This window comes from Nomascus leucogenys, chromosome 2 (genome assembly GCF_006542625.1).
Source record: "Nomascus leucogenys isolate Asia chromosome 2, Asia_NLE_v1, whole genome shotgun sequence".
NCBI classification, from domain to species: Eukaryota; Metazoa; Chordata; class Mammalia; order Primates; family Hylobatidae; genus Nomascus; species Nomascus leucogenys.
In genome coordinates, this window is record NC_044382.1 from 7,370,142 (window position 1) to 7,389,713 (window position 19,572).

The following is a 19,572-nucleotide window of genomic DNA, read 5'->3' on the forward strand; positions in this document are numbered from 1 at the left end:
GTGATCTGCCTGCCTTGGCCTTCCGAGGTGCTGGGATTACAGGCGTGAGCCACTGCACCTAGCCTGTTCATTTTTATTTTTAGAAATAGGGTCTTACTCTGATGCTCACGCTGGAGTGCAGTGGTGTCATCATGGCTCACTGCAGCCTCAAACTCCTGGTCTCAAGCAACTCCACCTCAGCCTCCCATGTAGCTGGGACTACAGGCAGGTGCCACCATACTTGGCTAATGGTTTGATTTTTTTGTAGAGACCAGGCCTCTTTTTGTTGCCCAGGCTGGTCTCCAATTCTTGGCCTCAAGCAATCCTCCCCCCTCAGCCTCCCAAAGTGCTGGGAGTGAGCCACCATGCCTGGCCAAAATGTCTAATTTAAACCCCTTCTGTTCTGTCTCTTGCTGAAATAGAATAGACAAAGATGTGGTTTGTGTTGGATGCTTTACTGCTAGACAGTGAACTGTATTTTTTTCTAAGAAAGTTGAAGGCTCAGTGGGTCTAGAATCTGATGGCTGGACATTATCAAAGAGCAGGATGGTTGGAGAAATAGGAGCAAAGGTTGAGAAAATGGAAAAAGCCAACTTGAATGAGTACAGGGTGATGACTGCAATGGCAGTGGGGTGGGGAGACTGGATTGCAAACTCCTGTGGTACTGTATCCCCAGGGCCTAGGGTTAGGCACTGGCACACATCAGAGATTTAGGAAACAGCAACTGAAAGAGTAAATACATAAATGAATAAATGCAAAAGGATGAATGAAGTATCATAAGGTAAAGTATAAAGAGCTGAAGAGTTAAAAGGGCGCTGTACAGAAAACAGGGAAGTTCTTGTCTTAATCTATGACTAAAACTTAAAATGGTTACATACTGGAATTAATACATTGTTCGTTTGCAAGGATCTTGTTTTTGTGTGTACAGCCTAAGAACTCTTCTACGCCACTGCTGTCCTATAGCCAGCTCCAGAGAGTGCCTTTGTAGGGGCTTCCAGATTGTAAAGTTCAAAGGCCAGGGCACCATCATTTCTAATGACAAGAACTTTCACCTAAGAGTAGGCTGTGCCTGACAAGTATTCCCACCATCCAACAACAATAATAGCCCTCATTTATGGAGCATCTTCTGGGTGCTCATGCTCTGCTGGGCACTTGCATACACCATCTCTAATCCTCAACTAACCATGGGAAGCAGATATTATTTCCATTTTATAGACTAAGGATCTGAGGTTCTGGGCAAATAAGTAACTTGTTCAAGGTACTGCAGCTACCAGGATGTGAAGCTGAACCGGGATATGTGCATAGGTCTGCCTAAGTCCATCATGCCAGTCTGCTGGCTGCCACTGTCTTGCTGTCTGAGTGAGGATCAAGACCACCAGCATAGTGGCTGAGGCAGTATGACCTACTTTACACATCTGGAGGACTGATGGTGTGACAAACAAGGCTCATTTCTGGCCATGGCTCATTCTTCCACCTTCAGTGAATCTCTTAGGTATGTGGTCCATGTGTACCTCCTCCATTCAGACACCCTTGCTGCCTACTGATGAGTGAGGCCGCCACTGAAATTCTTGTGATTAGAATCCAGGGTAGTGGTTCCTGGAGAGTTCTCAGCAGACCTTCCTGCCTCCCACCTAAAGCTTTTATAGCAAAGTTGGTCAACATTTTCAGACTCTCATGATGAACAATGGCAGCCTTAACAGGCTGTCTCTGGAAAATGGTCCACCGAACATTTTGATAAAAATAATGGCTTTCCTCACACCAAGAGTAATGTACACAGCAATTTAAATTAACATAATAGGAAGCATTAGTAAATTAAGCCAATTTCCCTTGAGTAAAATGAACACTTTTCATTAATATTAAGCATACTGAATAATATAACTAAAAAAAATTCCATAAAGTTCTAAGAAATAGGAGAAAAAATTCAGACTATTCCCTCCTGCTCCCCATTGGTACCATAAAGAAAAAACTGAGGCTAAAGTGATGATATGAACCCTGGTCCAGGCTGGCCAACATGGTGAAACCCCGTCTCTACTAAAAACACAAAAATTAGCCAGGTGTGGTGGTGCGGATGTGTAATCCCAGTTACTCATGAGGCTGAGGCAGGAGAATTGCTTGAACCCAGGAGGCGGAGGTTGCAGTGAGCTGAGATCATGCCACTGTACTCCAGTATGGGTGACAGAGTGAGACTCCATCTCAAAAAACAAAAAACAAAAAACAAACAAAAAAAAGAAGGCTCTGGTTTAGGCAAAGGAAGGACAGACCAAAAAGACAGACCAAAGAAAAGGTGAGAGACCAATGACAAAGCATCCCTGTGTCTGGACCCGGATAGGGGGTGGGGGTTGGGGAGGGCAGAGGACAAAAAAAAAAAGGATGATCAGAGCTGTGCCCAATAGGGTATGTACCATAGAATGGGATAACTTAATCTGTTCATCTTTTTTTTATTTTTATTTTTTGAGATGGAGTTTTGCTCCTGTCGCCCGGGCTGGAGTGCAATGTTGTGATCTTGGCTCGCTGCAACCTCCGCCTCCCGGGTTCAAGCGATTCTCCTGCCTCAGCCTCCTGAATAGCTGGGGCTATAGGCACGGGCCACCACACCCAGCTGATTTTTTTTTTTCTCTATTTTTAGTATACATGGGGTTTCACCATGTTGGCCAGGCTGGTCTCGAACTCCTGACCTCAGGTGACCCGCCCACCTTGGCCTCCCAAAGTGCTGGGATTACAGGCGTGAGCCATTGCACCCAGCCAATCTGTTAATCTTAATTTGTCAGCCTTAATGGGAAGAGGAATAGGATACAAAATTATCTGTACTTCTGACCAAGCTAGATTGTCCTTCATTCTGATGCAATAAGTTGGTCATGTTTTGAGGAACAACCAATAATAAATGCATGTAAGTTTCAAGAGCTGCTTCTGAGTCTCAGGAATTTTCTGGCACTTGTGATTGGCCTTTCAGAAGGTCAGTAAAAGAGAAGGGGAAGGCTGGCCGCAACAAAAATAATAAAAAACAAACAAAAAACATGATTGCTTACAGTACAGTAGGATTTGAAAAAGCAGAGAAACCTACCCATCTCCACAGCAATTTCACCTAAGCCCCATGCCCTGGTTGGAGACCCAGGATTAGGCAAAATCTGAGTGCTACTGAAAGAGAAAAAGCTTCCAGATTTTCAGGGTTTGTGGAAGTAAGGGGGTTTCTGTCATTTCGAAATGCTGTTCCTGAGGCCATGTGTACAGCAGATATTGAAATGCGATCCTGCTCAAATTAGATAATAGTTATCTTTAGGGAAAAGAAATCAATTGTTCTCTCTGTCTGCTATTCACCTATGTGATATTAGTGGAATGCTATGAAAAATGAACATAATGGATAAATAAGCATATAATTAGTTATATTTTCCTGCCTGGATTAACTAAGTTCTATCATCTAAGTTACATTAAATTTTAAAATTATCTATATATATAAAGAACATTACTAAGTGCTTATAGTGTTTTCGCAGCCTTATAATAAAAGTATTTAACATTTTAAATAAAAAAAAGTCAAATGAAATGCAGGATGAGGTGAGCCTCTCTTTTAAAGAAACAAGACTGCAATCAATTACGGATGACCTGCTCTCCCCTGGAATCACTGGGGATCCCTGCCAACTTGTTCTTTGCACAATGCTAGCCTTGCTCTTAAAAAAAGAAGATTTTTACCTCAAAAGCACCTCAGGACCAGGAAACTCAGCTGGTTTTGGTCATATATTAGCACTGCATGCTTCCACATCTCAACTAAAAGCATCCCCACTCTGCCATCCCCTCCTTATGGAAAGCTAAGGGATGCTTTTGCTCAAAGTGATTAATTGCTTCAAAAATTAAAAAACTCTTCCAACCATTGTTACATCTAAGGAAAAACACAACCTAGTTTTGCTGTTCCAATTTACTCTGTTACCAACATTACCCCTAGTTCTCAAAACATCCATTTTAATCACAGTTTACTGGGGAAAGAATTACCTGTCAGTCTCCTAGCTTGTAAGAAAGAAGATAAAGTTAGAACGAAACTTCAGGATTAATTAATGGAGAGTACTGCATGTAATGTGTCTATTCTGAATGTTACTGCACATATCACAATGAAAGCAGTTTTATTTTCCATGGTTGAAATAAATTATGATAAATAATTCATTTCAATGGCAGAGATGTACTGTGGAGCAACAGCAACAAAATTGACTACACTACACCACTGTGAGTCTCATTCCTGAATCTTCATTATCCATTTGAAACTTTTTACGAGTAGTAAATCATATTTCAAGTGGCTGCAGATCTCATAAAGCAGCTTGCTGCATTAAAATAAAACCAGAAAACCTGGGGCATTGGAAGGCTGCAGGGCTTGCCACTCAGCACTATTTGGGAAACTCTTTCTCACTCTTGCCAATATCAAACAGAACACTTTTCAATTTGATGTAAAAATTAAGGATTACTTGTCAAAAATACCATCTAAATTTCCTCTGGGTAGGAATGTTGGGAAGATCTGTATTTTTGAGGAATAACTTTCAACTCCAAAGCCACTTTCCCTTAACTTTTATTCAAGTGACACTTATTTTTGGTTCATGGTACTTCCTGAATGACTACCACATAGGTTCTAGAACCTCTACTCGCCTATACCAGCCTCTGGGGGTTCCCCAACTAGCAAACAATGTGTGCAAGCTTAAAAGAGACTAACAAAGGCGCATGTACTCTGCTTCTATCTAAAAAGACCAGCCTATCTTCATAGGATAGGTGATTTTAAGTTGAATCTTAAAAGATGCATATAGCATTACCTGGGAAGTATATATTTGGAAGAGGAAATAAAATGAGAAAAGACACTGGAGACAGAGCTTGGCATGTTTGAGGAACGAACAGCCCATGCACAGGAGGTTTTTGAAAGAGATCTTCTGAGTGGCAGGGAGTAGATTTAAGGGACAAGGAGTAGAAGACTGGGCTTGGTCCAGGCTATAAAAGGGCTTTTATGCCATGCTGAATATAGAAATGAGTTTGGGCTAATACATGAAGGGTAGCCTTCAAAGAGTTTTCGAGGAGAAGGTGACATGATGAGGTCTGCCATTTAGAACAATACCGATTAGGTTCTGGAGAACAGCAATTACGGGTAAGTACCGGAGGCAAGGTAAGAAGTTTAGATACTGCAAGAAGTTCAAAATGAGGGGAGTCGAGGGGTAGGGTAGCAGAGACAGACAGAAATGGCCAGAATCCTTGACTGCATACCCCATTTTCTTCCCAATGAAATATTTCTAAAAAGCATAATCTTAGAAACATACTGAAGCTGTGGATAAATTCAGAGCTTTAGGAACATGGCCTCAGGCCGGGCATGTGGCTCACGTCTGTAATCCCAGCACTTTGGAGGCCAAGGTGGGCGGATTGCTTGAGTTCAGGAGTTCGAGACCAGCCTGGGAAACATGGTGAAACTCCACCTTTACAAAAAAATACAAAAATTAGCCAGGTGTGGTGGTGTGTGCCTGTAGTCCTAGCTACTTAGGAGGCTGAGGTAGGAGGATTGCTTGACCCCTGGAGGCTGAGGCTGCAGTGAGCCATGATCATGGCACTGCACTCCAGCCTGGGTGACTGAGTGAAACTCTGTCTCCAAAATAAATAAACAAAACAAAATAAAATAAAATAAAATAATAAAATAAAATAAAATATAAAAAGAACATGGCCTCAAAGTCAAGACTTCCAATGAAGAGAAGGATGCCAGACTGTTCCAGAAATGCTACAGGTAGTGTAGAGGTGGCTGCTGTTTAGGTGGCTGTAGCAATGAACTGAACCCTAAGCAGTGTGCATACGCATCACAGAGATGACTACAAGCACACGTTTACATTAAATAGTCAATGATAAAGTAAACTCTAACTGAGGCCATTCAAAATCAAGGAAGGGAGTGGGGAAACAGCATGCCACGTTACTAAATAGTCATCAAACATTTCTCAATTATTATCGTACTTCACAACAGAACAGCATAAGCATAATGGCATGAGGGCGTCTCATGCAGTCATCAAAGGAGAGTGCAATGAATACTGTAATGTACCACGAAGAAAGGGACTGTGAGAGAGACCAAGAAACAGAAACTCTCAGAGACAGAGTCAGACACAAAAACAGAGATGTGGAGAAAGAGCTGTGAGTCAGAGACAGAGTTTCCCGTCTCTTTCTTTTGAATGGCCTCAGTTAGAGTTTATTACTGAATAATATAAACATGTGCTTATAGTTATCTCTGTCATGGATATGCACACTGCTTAGGGTTCACATATGCACGTGAACATCCAATCATCATGCTCATGAACTACAAAAGGATCCAAAATGTTTTCATTTCATATGGTGGAAAAATTGTTCTTGTGGACAATTCATGGGACCCTTCAGAAATATTTTCCATTAAATATTAGAGTTTATATTTAAACCATGCAGAATTTTCAGATTTGAGAGTTTTTATTTATAGTTATCTAGTGGCATAGAAAGTGCTGGCCAAGAGGCCAGGAAGATGATTCAAAGATGCTACTGAGATTTGGAAGCTCTTTTTCCCTAATAATTACATAGCCCAAGGAATGCTAGTTAGTGACTGAAAGCGTTGGGAATAGAACCTCATTCTTCAATTAAACATTTACTGACCACCTAATTTGGGCAAGGCTCTGTGTCAAACTCTGGGAATATACAGATGAACAAGTCACAGTCCCAGCCCTCAAAGAGCTTACAGTTGAGTAGGGGAGGAGACACACAGTATAGAAACAATGGCAGAAGATACAGTAAGTGGCCATAAACAGAAGCTTACACAGGAGGCTTTTAGAAACCAGAGGAGGCTAACCCTGCCTAGGGGTGGAGGCAGCCAGGGATGGCTTCATAGAGAAGGTGACATTTGCATCTGTTGTTGAGAATAAGAGAAGTTTGACAGTCAGGTAGGAAGAAGGGCAAGCAGGTGCAAAGGTTTGGAGAAGAGTCTGGGGAATGATGAACAGTTCTGTGGGAATGGAAAGGGTGGATGGGGAGTACTGGTGGCAGATGAGGGTGATTACATAGGTTGGGCTCAGATCTTGTGTACAGGAACTGGGGTGCCATTAAAGCTGAATAAATCTTTCTGGCAGTGATGTGGTAGTGAACTGCTGGTTTAACCATTCTCCACAGGGTCTGAGCCTTTAGGAGGTCTGGGCCATCTGATTTTTCCCAAGAAGATGCAGCTTTCACCCAGGTGTGGTGGCTCACGCCTGTAATCCCAGCACTTTGGGAGGCCAAGGCAGGTGGGTCACCTGAGGTCAGGAGTTCAAGACCAGCCTGGCCAACATGGTGAAACCCCATCTCTACGAAATACAAAAAATTAGCCTGGAGTGGTGGTGTCAGCCTGTAATCCCAGCTACTTGGGAGGCTGAGACTGGAGAATTGCTTGAACCAGGGAGGCAGAGGCTGCAGTGAGCTGAGATCATGCGACTGCACTCCAGCCTGGATGACAGAGCGAAACTCCATCTAACAACACGACAACAACAACAACAACAACAAGATGCAGCTTTCTTCCTTTTCTAGGATTGGGAAGCCACAGACACAGAAGGTTTCCTGCTTGGCTCCTGTGCCTTCGTCAAGAGGACACTTCTTGGGTCCTATCTTACTGGCTCTGTTGCCAGTACTCTGAGAAATGGCACTGACATTACTTCCCTTGGCCTATAGCACATAACTTAATAGTGTACCTTGTCAGGAATAGTTCTGTTTGTCAGGAAGTTTTTTATTGATGTTCAACCTTCATTTTCCCTTTCTTAATATTATTCCATTATGCCAATACTCCATTGTGCCATGCTAAGTAATTCCCTTTCCTTCTTGGCATTTACATCTTCCAAGTATTTATAGACTTATCAAATGCCCCATTTAGTTGTCACTTAGGTAAGCTATACATATTTAGCTTCTTTAATCTGCCCCTATAAGCCAGCCCTTCCATTCTCCTAAATCACTTGAGTTACTTTCCTCCAGATTTCTGTCAATTTGTTTTCAGGCTCTCTGCAATGCAAGGGGCCCAGGAAAAAGATGAAGTTGGGGAGGGAGGGCTTACTCTCTTGAGGGGTAAGTGTACTAATGGCCTAGTGTGGAACTTCTGCCCTTAAAGTGCAGTCTCCAAAACAGGCTAAACCTCAAGAGGGACTATGAATACCCATCTACAAGGTTTCTTTCACCTGTGTATATTTCAAGTCAATAATATTCTATTATTAGCTCTTTTTATGTGCTAGGTGCACACATGTAACTACATACTTATTGAGTACCTACAGTGTGTCTGGTACTGTGCTAGGGACTTTTCCTTCTGTCTTTCCCCTCCGTCTTCATTTCTCACACTTTCTCACTGCTCAAGGAATTTCTGACCTCCTACTGTGTGTCAAGCACCATTGGTATGGAATTGGATAAAGTGTGGTCTCTGTGGCCTTAAGGGCTCGTGTAGTCTTAGTAGTTATTAATCTTTTACTGCCCACCCATCAAGTTGTTTCCTTCCAGTCTTAAGGGGTTCAGAGAGATCCCCAAATGCACTTATCTCTAATTGATGCTTTTAGTTCCCTGACCTTAGTGGGACTTGTTTGCCCCATGTAAAGTAAGAAGCCACATTAAATATGGGCATGCACACTGAGCTCTTTTTTAGGGTTTTCTTTCTGGTAGGTTGCCTTGGTGCCTAAGAGATTTCTCTTCAGACCTTGCACTTTCCATCACTGTCTTTCTTGGGAGTTTATTTGACATTTTTTGTTTATGGGATCTCAACGAAGTGTGTACTCAAATGTTTTCCTTTTCCATGGTACCAATGTTCCCGACTACAGAGTAGGCTGAGGGAGTGATGGACTGGGAGAGAATCTAAGACAGTGAGTCTTAACTAAAGTCTGGGCATGACACCACAGGAGGGAGTGGTTCAGCTATCTGATCCTGGAGGCCAGTTCAGGTAAGCTATAGAATTCCCTTGGGTGAGGTGGTGTTATCCTCCAAGAGGTGGAGTAACTATTTCAAGGGCATACAGTTAGCAAATAGTATAACTGGTATTCAAAACCAGGTATAACGACTGTAAAACCTGTCTGCCCTGATTGCTGTAAAATAGAAAGGCCCAACAAATATGGAGAATTTGCAATTTAAAAACTTAGGAGGATGAAATTTCAGTCATTTGAAAGCACTCAGTCTATATTCTTCTAAGCGTGCCAAGGGATAGGGAATTAATAAGCAAGAACTCTCCTAGGTTGCAAAGCATAAGAGGCAGCATTAATTCATGAAAGTTCAGAAGATGAAGGAACCTCTTTTTACCTTGTTCTTCAAATAGTGATAAGATTACAAACAAACAAGGAGTCTTCCTCAACACACTATATAAACTCACAGCTCCATCAGTGGCTACTGCTGGTTAAACTTTCCATGAGTTAAGGCCAGGTGTGGTGGTGCACACTCGTAATTTCAGCACTTTGGGAGGATGAGGTGGGTGGATCACTTCAGCGCAGGAGTTCGGTACCAGCCTGGGCAATATGGTGAAACCCCGTCTCCACCAAAAATACAAAAAAATTAGCTGGGTGTGGTGGTGCACAACTGTAATCCCAGCTACTTGGAAGGCTGAGGTGAGAGGATCGTTTGAGCCTGGGAGGCAGAGGTTGCAGTGAGCTGAGATTGTGCCACTGCACTCCAGCCTGGGCGACAAGGTGAGACCTATTTTTTAAAAAAACAAAAAAACCCCAAAAAACAACTTTCCATGAGTTAAGAGAGAAATGAATGTAAAAGTTGGATTCACATTTCCAGCACACTACAGCACACTATACTTTGGGAATTACATAATTTAACCTGCAAGTATGTGAAAAACCAGTAATAACTGTAAAATAAATAAGTCATGTGATTTATTAAGCCCACTCTTACTTTATACTGTGCCATTCTTTGAAGAAATTCAAAGAGCTTCTCACACCACTCACAATTCCATGCAGAGAAATGACGGCAGGGGAAACCTCATTTACTCTGATGTCTCTCTTAGACAAAGATGAAAAGGTAAGAAGAAATGCCACAGAGAAATAGTAGGTTAAGGTCCTGAGAAAACTTAGTGTGGTATTATAAAAACTGTGTGAGATCTAGTGATAAGAAGCCTTAATTATAATCTAGATGCCACTATTTCCTAGCTGTGTGACTTGGGCAAGTCCTTTCACACATCTCTGAATCTCTGCATAGGTCTCTCATACAGTCACTGCGGGATTAAATTTGTTGATGAACCTAGACTCCTCAGTTAAAAAAAAAAATTCCGTGTTGGCCTTATCTCCCTGTTAGGGTTATTGTGAGAATCAGAGACATTAGGTATGAAGACATTATATGAATGGGAAGAATTATGAGGTACTATGGTTTGAATGTGTCCCCCAAAAAGAACGTGTTAGAAACTTAATCCCCAATGCAACAGCGTTAAGAGGTGATTAGGCATGAAGGCTCTGCCTTCATGCTTGGATTAATGCCACTATTCTGGGATTGGTCTTTATAAAAAGGTTGAGTTCGGCCTCCTGGTGCTCTTTCTTGCCCTTCCACCTACCTCCATTAGATGACACAGCAAGAAGGCCCTTGCCAGATGCAGACCCTTGACCTTGGGCATCCTAGTCTCCAGGACTGTGAGGCAAACACATTTCTGTTCATTACATATTACTCAATCTATGGTATTCTGCTATAATAGCACATAATGGACTAAGAAATTAGATTTATTTTCATTTTGGCCATTGCGAGGCAATGCCTGAAGTATGCAGGAGGAACAGGTAAGAAAAAAGTCAGTTTGCGGCCAAGAATTTCAAACTCACACCACACCATGCCCTCACCCAGTCCAGTAAGTGTGATTCTGAGAATGCTTATCACAGAAAGAACATTAAGAAAGGCAAAACACAGGGATGGGACCAGGAAAGATCTCAGTGATATGGCTTCAAAATCAAGTTATCTTTGAAAGGAAGTCTTGGGCTTGGAATCTCCTGAAAGGATATTTTTCACATTTATAGTATAAATAGCAGGGATATTTTCCCCTCAAGGACACAAAAAAGTGGTAACTGCATATTGTTTTTCAAAGTGAAGGCAAATTTTACGTGTTTATTGAATACTTTCTTTGTGTTAGGTAAGTCTATACTCATTGGTTCATTTTGTCCTCACAACTCTCCCGAGTCAAGAGTAGTCTCTGATAAAACTTAGGTCTATAAGGGGTAGTTTGACCCCCAGACAAGGCAGTGCAGTTAAGTCTCTCAAGGGCTTGGAACTATGGCAAGGCAGCTGGCAGGGTATTTCTCAGTCTTTTTCTTTCTCTGGGGCTGCTTGGCCTCTCATTTGAGATCCTCGGCATGTCTGCTTCTTTTTTCTCTCCTCTAGGACTGGCTATTTCTCTGAGCATATGGCAGGGAATGGCTGCCTCATGGCTCTTGAGTTTTCAAGTCTTCAATTTAGATGAGGACTAGTGGCTGACCGGCATCTTTACAAATTTTTTTTTTTAAATTTAATTTTTTTTTGAGACGGAGTCTCAGGCTGGAGTGCAATGGCGCCTCACTGCAACCTCTGCCTCCTGGGTTCAAGTAATTCTCCTGCCTCAGCCTCCTGAGTAGCTGGGATTACAGGCATGTGACATCACACCCAGCTAATTTTTGTATATTTTTAGTGGAGACGGGGTTTCACCATGTTGGTCAGGCTGGTCTCGAACTCCTGACCTCATGATCCACCTGCTTTGGCCTCCCAAAGTGCTGAGATTACAGGTGTGAGCCACCACACCTGGCCAATTTAATTTTTTTGTAGAGACAGAGTCTTGCTATGTTGCCCAGGCTGGTCAGGAACCCTTGGCCTCAAGCAATCCTCCTGCTTCAGCTTTTAGTGAAATCCTAAATAGCTTCAGCTTCTCAAAGTGCTGAGATTACAGGCACGAACCCCTGTGCCTGGCAATCAGCATCTGTTAAGTGCCAGTTTCTAAATCTAGGGAGGAACGACTCGAACTGAGCCAGCTTGGGTCAAATGTCTACCTCGTGTCCAATCAGTTCTAAAAAATTAAAAAAAAAGAAAAAAGTCCTGGGCTCAAGGACTGAAGACTCAATTCAGTTCTTGATTGAAGAATGCTGTATGGCTCTTCCTGCCACTCTTCCATCCCTGCCAATCCTGTTTCTAGGCCAGTTAGTTAATAGTACTGTATAGTGGTTAAGAGCACAGGTTCTGCTACTTAATAGCTGTATGATATTGGGTGAGTTATTTAACTTCTCAGAGCTATAATGACAATATTTTGATTATAAAATGGAGATAAAATACCTACCTCACAGAGCTGTAAGACACAAATAGAAATATATACAGGTATATACATATATGTATACGTAAGGCACTTAGCACACAGCCTAGCATATAATTGATTCTACTGTTTTTTTCATCATAATCATTCTTATTAAAATTCTCTGTTTGAGCCTGAGGTTTTCCTTCTATAGCGACATCTTATGTCCCAGAAACCCTGCAGGAAATAAGCCTCCTGTTACAGAATGAAGGAAAAGCTTAGGTCTTCAAGAAGGATGTATGAAGATTCTTTGGAATAGTATGGTAAGAAAACGTTACTGAATCATTATTTTTTGGCCAAGGTAGCCATCCTCTTTGTGGTAGTCATACAAATTTAGGCTCTGTCTGGTAAGTCTTGGGCTAGCTTCGTGTGATGCAGGGAGATGATCCTAGGTGTCATTTTCTTATGTCATAGAAACACTAAGAGTAGAAAGGCTGCACTTGTATCAAAACTTGGGAGTGCAAGTGAAATCCTAAATAACTTCTATGTGTGAAATAGAGATAAATGTTGCTACCTGTGTTAAGTTAGCATAAAGACACAGATGTTCTCTGCAGTGCTTCTTTTTCTGAGAATTCTTAAGAAAAAAAGACAAACCAAAAATCACTGAACGTCAACAGATAAAAACAATTCCTTTTGAATACATATTGTTAAAAGGCTTCCCAGAGTTGGGGTTAGTATTTAATCTATGGGTTAGAAATTTTCCTTGCAGAGGTTTGTTTTTTAAAAGATACATTTAGTGAATTCTTTTTATTCTTAATTTAAAATAATAGCAATTATGCCAAGCACTATTAATGAAGAGGTTAAAAACCATTTTGGTTGCCATTTGCCATTACTGGTGAGTGACTGTTATAAAGCATGCCTAATTATTATTGGGCTAACCCTGTGTAGCTGTGCTTTCTTCCCTTATGAAATATTCTCTATCTGCTTTACACGAATGTGAGCAAAAAGGTATGGCTGTTGTTCATTTTTTTACCACTCCTTTGCTATCCTGAGAACATTTGTTGCAGACTAATAGCTAAACTGTAGATAAAAGAGAGATGACAGATTACAGTCCCCTTTAATTTATAAGGAAAGCATTTGGAGCCCCTGAGAATACCAAATCAGGCCACTGGCACCCAATGACTTCACACTAAGTTCCAAACCATATCATATTTTTTAGTTTAAAGACAAAGCCAAATGGATACACAGCTTATTTATTCCAAATTCTTCTTCATGAAGAGCTGGCTTCTTTTTTCTTTTAGCTCCTTGTAAAACATTGTAATTCCCCTATTCTATAAACATACAAATATAATTGTAAAATGACATCATTCTGTTTTCATTTAATTACCCCTGAAATGCTTTCTATTTAATATTCATTACTCAGAAGCTAATTTAAAAGAGAAAGAGATGTGACTTATTCAAAAAGATGTACTGTCATTCACAGCAATAGTTATCTAATATACAGAAGTTAATAAAGCAGATTAATCTACAAGTCCCTTTAAGCCATTCTTGAGTTTTGAACAACTGCCTCTTTGACCTTTCACCTTCATGCTGTGCACCAGTAGCAGGTGCCAGCTGTACAGAAATTACGGCTGCTGTGTTTGGACGCAAAATCTTTTCTTACTTTGCTTCTGACCAGCAGCTGACCCTGTAGGAGTGATTGTTTCTGGTGCCGGCCTAAAGGCTACATAAACCAGTAGCAGATAAACAAAAGGCTACATATACCAGCTGCCTTGCCTAAGGGTACCATCCTAGACTGACACCTCCACTCCTTCTTCAGCGTTCCAAATTGCTCCTTGTTTGTTTCCATACGTGCATTTCATCCATGTTATTTTGTGTGAGGGGTGGGGGTAGGGGAACCCCCCCCCAAAACAACAACAAAAAAACCCTCTGCTCCCTCGAACTTGACTTTTGAGTATTCCATGTCAAACTGTGCCATTATAATGCTAATCTAGGCCTGATTTAGCAACTTTAATAAGAGGCTAAACCCTCTTGTAATTAGATAATAAAATTTTATTATGTATTTTAATATTAAAAGTCTTAAAATCAAACTCTTCAAATCATACACTGGCACAAAACTAAAGTGCTTAAATATCATAGCCTCAGAAAATGGGAACCTGAAAAAGCACATTGTGGCTAATTTTTCATTCTCAGAAATGTAAACATGGAATTCCTATGTGGTAATAGTGAAAGCTCCAATACTCTTAATTATGTACAAGGAAGAATGAATCTATTCAAGTATGAAGCACACTGTACCATTTCCAACAACAGCATGAGATGACTTTGACAGTTATTTCTTGGATACAAATTACACAAGTATAAAAACAATCCCCATAGTGATTAAATGCAGTTATGTACATAGGAGAATACCAGTGCAAATGGTAACATATTTAAATGGTTTTCCTTCATTAAAAAAATTATATATGATATTAAACCATCAATCACTGCTGAGGCACAGGAGTTTAAATGTATTGTCACTGGCTGAAATAAATGACTTGGAGACTGGATTCTGGCTCACTCAATATGGTGTCTTTGCTGTTGCTTAGTCACCCAACTCTCTGCTGGTTTGGGTACATCTGGTGGATTCCATCCCTTTCAATTAATAAGGCAAGTTATGCTATCAATGGGTTACATCCTTAAACTGTGCTAAGAGGTAGAAAAACACATCTCCTAGTGGGGGTTGGGGAGGGGGTTCCTCTCTGTTCTGTTAACCATATGGAACAATATTTGAAGTACTTTTTTCTTTCTTCACCCATGTTTAGAATAAAATTTTCTTGTAGAAGTTCAGCAGGGTTATTCTATAGTATATTATGATATAATCTTCTCTTAGCATTTCCATTTGGTTTATTATGAAGTTATGACTACACTAGATTTGATACTTAAAATCAATGCCTGCGGATCATACTTCTGAAAACTAATATTTTGGGGGTTTACTTTGCAAACACTTATTGACTATCATGAAGTGTCAGGGTCTGCTAGGTGCTGGGACAAGTATCAGGATGTAGGTGATCTTTGAGGGAGAAAAAAATCACTCTATAAATATGTATTCTTATGGCTACAATGTTAATTTGATGACTTATAGATCAATAACAAATATATTTTTAATTGTTTTTTCTGTTTTAAAATACCAATTTTGTTACCATTGAAATAGTCATTCATCAAATATTTCTATAATAAAAATTAAATTAAAATGGCAAAGATATGGTTAATAACAAAGGATCTGGACGAGATCATTCTTGTAAAGATAGATAAGTACTTTCATAACATCACAGGTAAAATGCCATCTTAATATTAAAAAAACTAGTGTTTCTCTATTTTTAAAATTATAAGCATTAACTTTCTAAACTGATCTCTTGAGGCAACGGTCACAAATTTTTCATTCTTAAGAGGTTTACTCTCTTTTGGACTCTTATTACCTGGTTGTTACCTAGATACTTTAGTCCAGTCCCAGACCTCCTATTTTATTTTGATCCTTAGTAGTTAGATTTTGTACACACACACACACACAGACACACACACACACACACACTTGATCAAACTAAACTTTATTTTTATCTCAAACAAACCTGGCTATTTTGAAGAAAAAGGAAGTTTGAAAAGTATTATGTGAGTTTCATTTCATCACCTGTTTATTGTATTCCTTGTGTGCAAAGATGTAACCCAAAAGTGATAAAATGGCCCCTTTAAGTTCCAGTAGACAAGTATAGTAAAAGTAAAAGCAAGAGCAAAATAAATTAATAACCCCCAAAGCCCCAGATTAAGTACAATCAAAATAACTACATCCTTTTAAAACTAACCAAAAAAGTATGCTTCAGAAGTTAGCAAAAAACCAGATGGAAATAAAAATATCACCGTAGCAGTGCTGTATGGGTTGGCTGTGAGAAATACAGGGTATCATGCATTGGGAGATCTTAGTTCTGAAATTCCTTAAGATTGTATACTACAGAAGTGGAAAGCTGGTATCGAGGCATACAGTGTTGGCCTGCCAAGTGTTTCTATGTTTTTTTTTTGTTTTTTTTTTTAATTTTCAATCAGTGGCCACATTTAAAAATCTGAATTTCTGGCTGTTCTTCAAGGGAGAAATTTCAATGTATCTGGCAACACTGGGTCTGACCTTCTTATAAGGCAACAATTAGCTGGAGGTGTGCTGAGGCTGCCCCCTTTAGACAGAGATGTGCACTCAACTTGAGGATTCCTTCATGTCTACCTCATTCAGGTTTTCTGCTTCTTGGCCCTATAGGCATATCAGTTTGTGACAGCTGGTATAGTTATAATGGGTAGGAAAGTGAGAAGGAGGCTCAAAGGAACTCAGGTGTAGATTCAGACCTTAAGAATGACCACTGATAGAGTTAACGGTACTTAACAGCAGAAATTTCCTTTAGAAAACAGAAGCAGTTTACAACCAGAAAGAGGTTAAAAATGGCATTCTATGCTGATGAATCAGTGGTGAAATCAGGACAATGAATAGAGATGTGCTGGATATGGGAGAGAGATGCAAAGCACATGTTGCTTCCCTACCATCATTTCACAGCTGCCATATTGATTCTGTCCCAGAAAAATCAGGTTAAACCTCAAGAGCTACCTCGGAGGCATTAAAGAAAAGTCACAAAAGACATTATAACACAACTGTACGACTAGATTCTGACCTTCTCAAGACTCCATGTCCTAATAAATTATATACCTTCAACATCTGGCTATAAAATTAATGAATGGGTGTGGGTATAGAGTAAGAAAGTGGAAGCTTGGTGAGTTCTGTCTTGGTGGTGGTGGGAGCCACAGGGCTTTTTCTGCAGCAGCTGGCAAAGCCACTTCCTTCTCCCTTGCCCGCTGCCTCTTTGGGTCACTGCCCATCTGTTTTGTCCTGGCTGTAGTATAATGCTGGGGTATAGAATGACTGCTTTGAACCAGTCTACCTTAAGGATGGCCCCAGTGGGGCTTACTGGAAGCTCAACTTGCCTCATTTGATGTGCTCAAAACATACGTACTTTAGATTAGAAGCCACTAAACAAAGGAACAGAGATAGCTTTGTGTTTCAGCATGTGAACCCCAGAGTTAAACAGGTTTCAGCTAAAATTTTAGTTCTTCCAGTTACTGACTTTGTGACCTTGGGAATGTTTCCTAATTTTTTTGTGCCTCAGTTTCTATATCTGTAAAATGGTAATGATAATACTACATCTTCACAAAGATATTGTCATGATTAAACCAGATAATGCATATGTAAGTAGGTTAAGCTAGTGCTTGCACATAGTAAGCACTTACATTTGAAAAATTTTATTTCTTAAATTTCTAAATTTTAAAGCTTTTATTTTAGGTTCGGGATACATGTACAGGTTTGTTATATAGGTAAACTGCATGTCACAGGGGTCTGGTGTACAGATTACTTTGTCACGCAGGTAATAAGCACAGTACCCCCCAATAAGTAGTTGTTTGATCTTCACCCTCCTCCAACTCTCCACTCTCAAGTAGGCCCCAGTATCTGTTGTTCCCTTCATGTCCATGTGTACTCAATGTTTAGCTCCCACTTATAAGTGAGAACATGCTGTATTTAGTTTTCTGTTTCTGCGTTAGTTCGCTTAGGATAATAGCCTCCAGCTCCATCCATGTTGCTGCAAAGGACATGATCTCTTTCTTTTTGATGGCTGTGTAGTACTCCATGGTGTATATATGTACCACATTTTCTCTATCCCGTTGACCACTGATGGGCATTTAGGTTGATTCCATGTGCTATTGTGAATAGAAGCACTTACATTTTGCCAATATTATTTTTCTTCCCACTATGTATATACATAATATATGCATCGATTGCTGTTAAAACCAAGATTGTAGCACCATGTGCAAAAATTCTGTTATGAGATTTGAGTTCCTATTTTCCAATTTCAGTGTCTAATGACACATCCCTGGCTTCCTTTAAACTTTTAAAATCCGTTATTACCTGATGCAGTTGTGAATGTTCTTTCAGCTTGTTTTTGGTATCAATATACTACTGTATTATAGAGAATAAAGTTGTAAATCAACCAGAGAGAGCTAATGGGTTACATAAAGAGCATACTTTTTATTTAAGGATCACTAGAAATGTCTTTATTAATATTAGAAAATCTGACTATTCTTTTTAAGAGGACAAGAGATATGACTGTGTTTCATCTGCTTAAGTGTTTTTGACTGTAAGAGTCTTGCTAAGGTTCCTGTAGGCCAAAATCTCAACATCAGTTAAATATGTGACTGCATTTTCTCCTACTTAGTATTATGGAATGGAATCTTAAGTATGAAAGATGTCTTGTATAGTATGTCAAAATGTTGAGCAATATCATTTCAGTCTAAACACAGAAATGAAAAAAGAGCAGATGATTTCCCTTTTGCTGTAATTCACTTTGGGATGCATGTCATGAAGAGCACTATACAAAAGCAATTTTCATTGATTGACTGACTGATTGAGGAAAAGGGTGAATGTTCTTTCAGCTTAAGTCCCTACTGAAGTATGATTTTTATAGCTCCTGACAGCTCTTCACAATTTGTAGTTAAATGCCATGTTAGCAAAAATAAATAAATAAATAAATAAATAAATAAATAAATAAATAACATAAAAAGGAAGGAGAAAAGGGAGAGAAAATCACAATTAGAATTTCTTTTGGATTTCAGTACAGTTGACTTGAGCAAAATAGATAAATAGACAAAAGTAAGATGAATTCAACCCTAACTGCTCTAATTCCTCTATGCAATATATTAAGGTTTTCAAGACTATAATTGCTAAAAATACCCTCTTAACAAATTAATTGCATAATAGTTCTTGTTAATTTCTGTGGAAGGTGCTACTCTTTCTAGAGCAATTGGTTTTAACTGGAATTCTGATTTAGAGAAGCTTTCAGGATCAGTGTCTTATTCTAATAATCTCATAAAGAATTACATGTCTGAGATGCCCCTCTAATTATATAAAACACACCCTTTCATTACCTAATTTGGGCAAAATCTTTCACTGTGATATAATGAAATGAATGCTATGTATCTATAACTATGTGTTATAGATACAAATACTTACTGACCAGTGATGAAACTGAAAAAATTTCACATAGAAATGTTGTCTTCCGAATTATTGTAGCAGATCAGTGTCTTGTCTGCTACTAATCAGTAGTAATTAGTAATCTGATCACTGTTACGGTTGGTCTCTCCTTAAATTTTTAGTTTATCCTTCTAATAACATAAAAATGCTTGGGGAATTTTCTGCCTTAATTTACGTAAACTGGGTTTTTCTCAATTGTTAGGTCAAAGCAACACTGGTGACGCAATCGTTTTTATTTCAAATAGATTCACTTACTTACAATGGATCTTCATACAGACTAAATTTTAATGCTTGCAAAGTTAGAGTTGTTTGC

At 39.6% G+C, this 19,572-nt stretch overlaps 1 protein-coding gene and 1 pseudogene across 1 annotated transcript in view; both read right to left on the reverse strand.

The window, feature by feature from the left end:
• The window catches only part of RANBP17 (RAN binding protein 17), a 431,538-nt gene that overhangs the window by 10,476 nt on the left and 401,490 nt on the right, over positions 1-19,572 (reverse strand). The window lies entirely within an intron of this gene.
• On the reverse strand, positions 6,230-6,283 carry LOC115832039 (annotated as a pseudogene).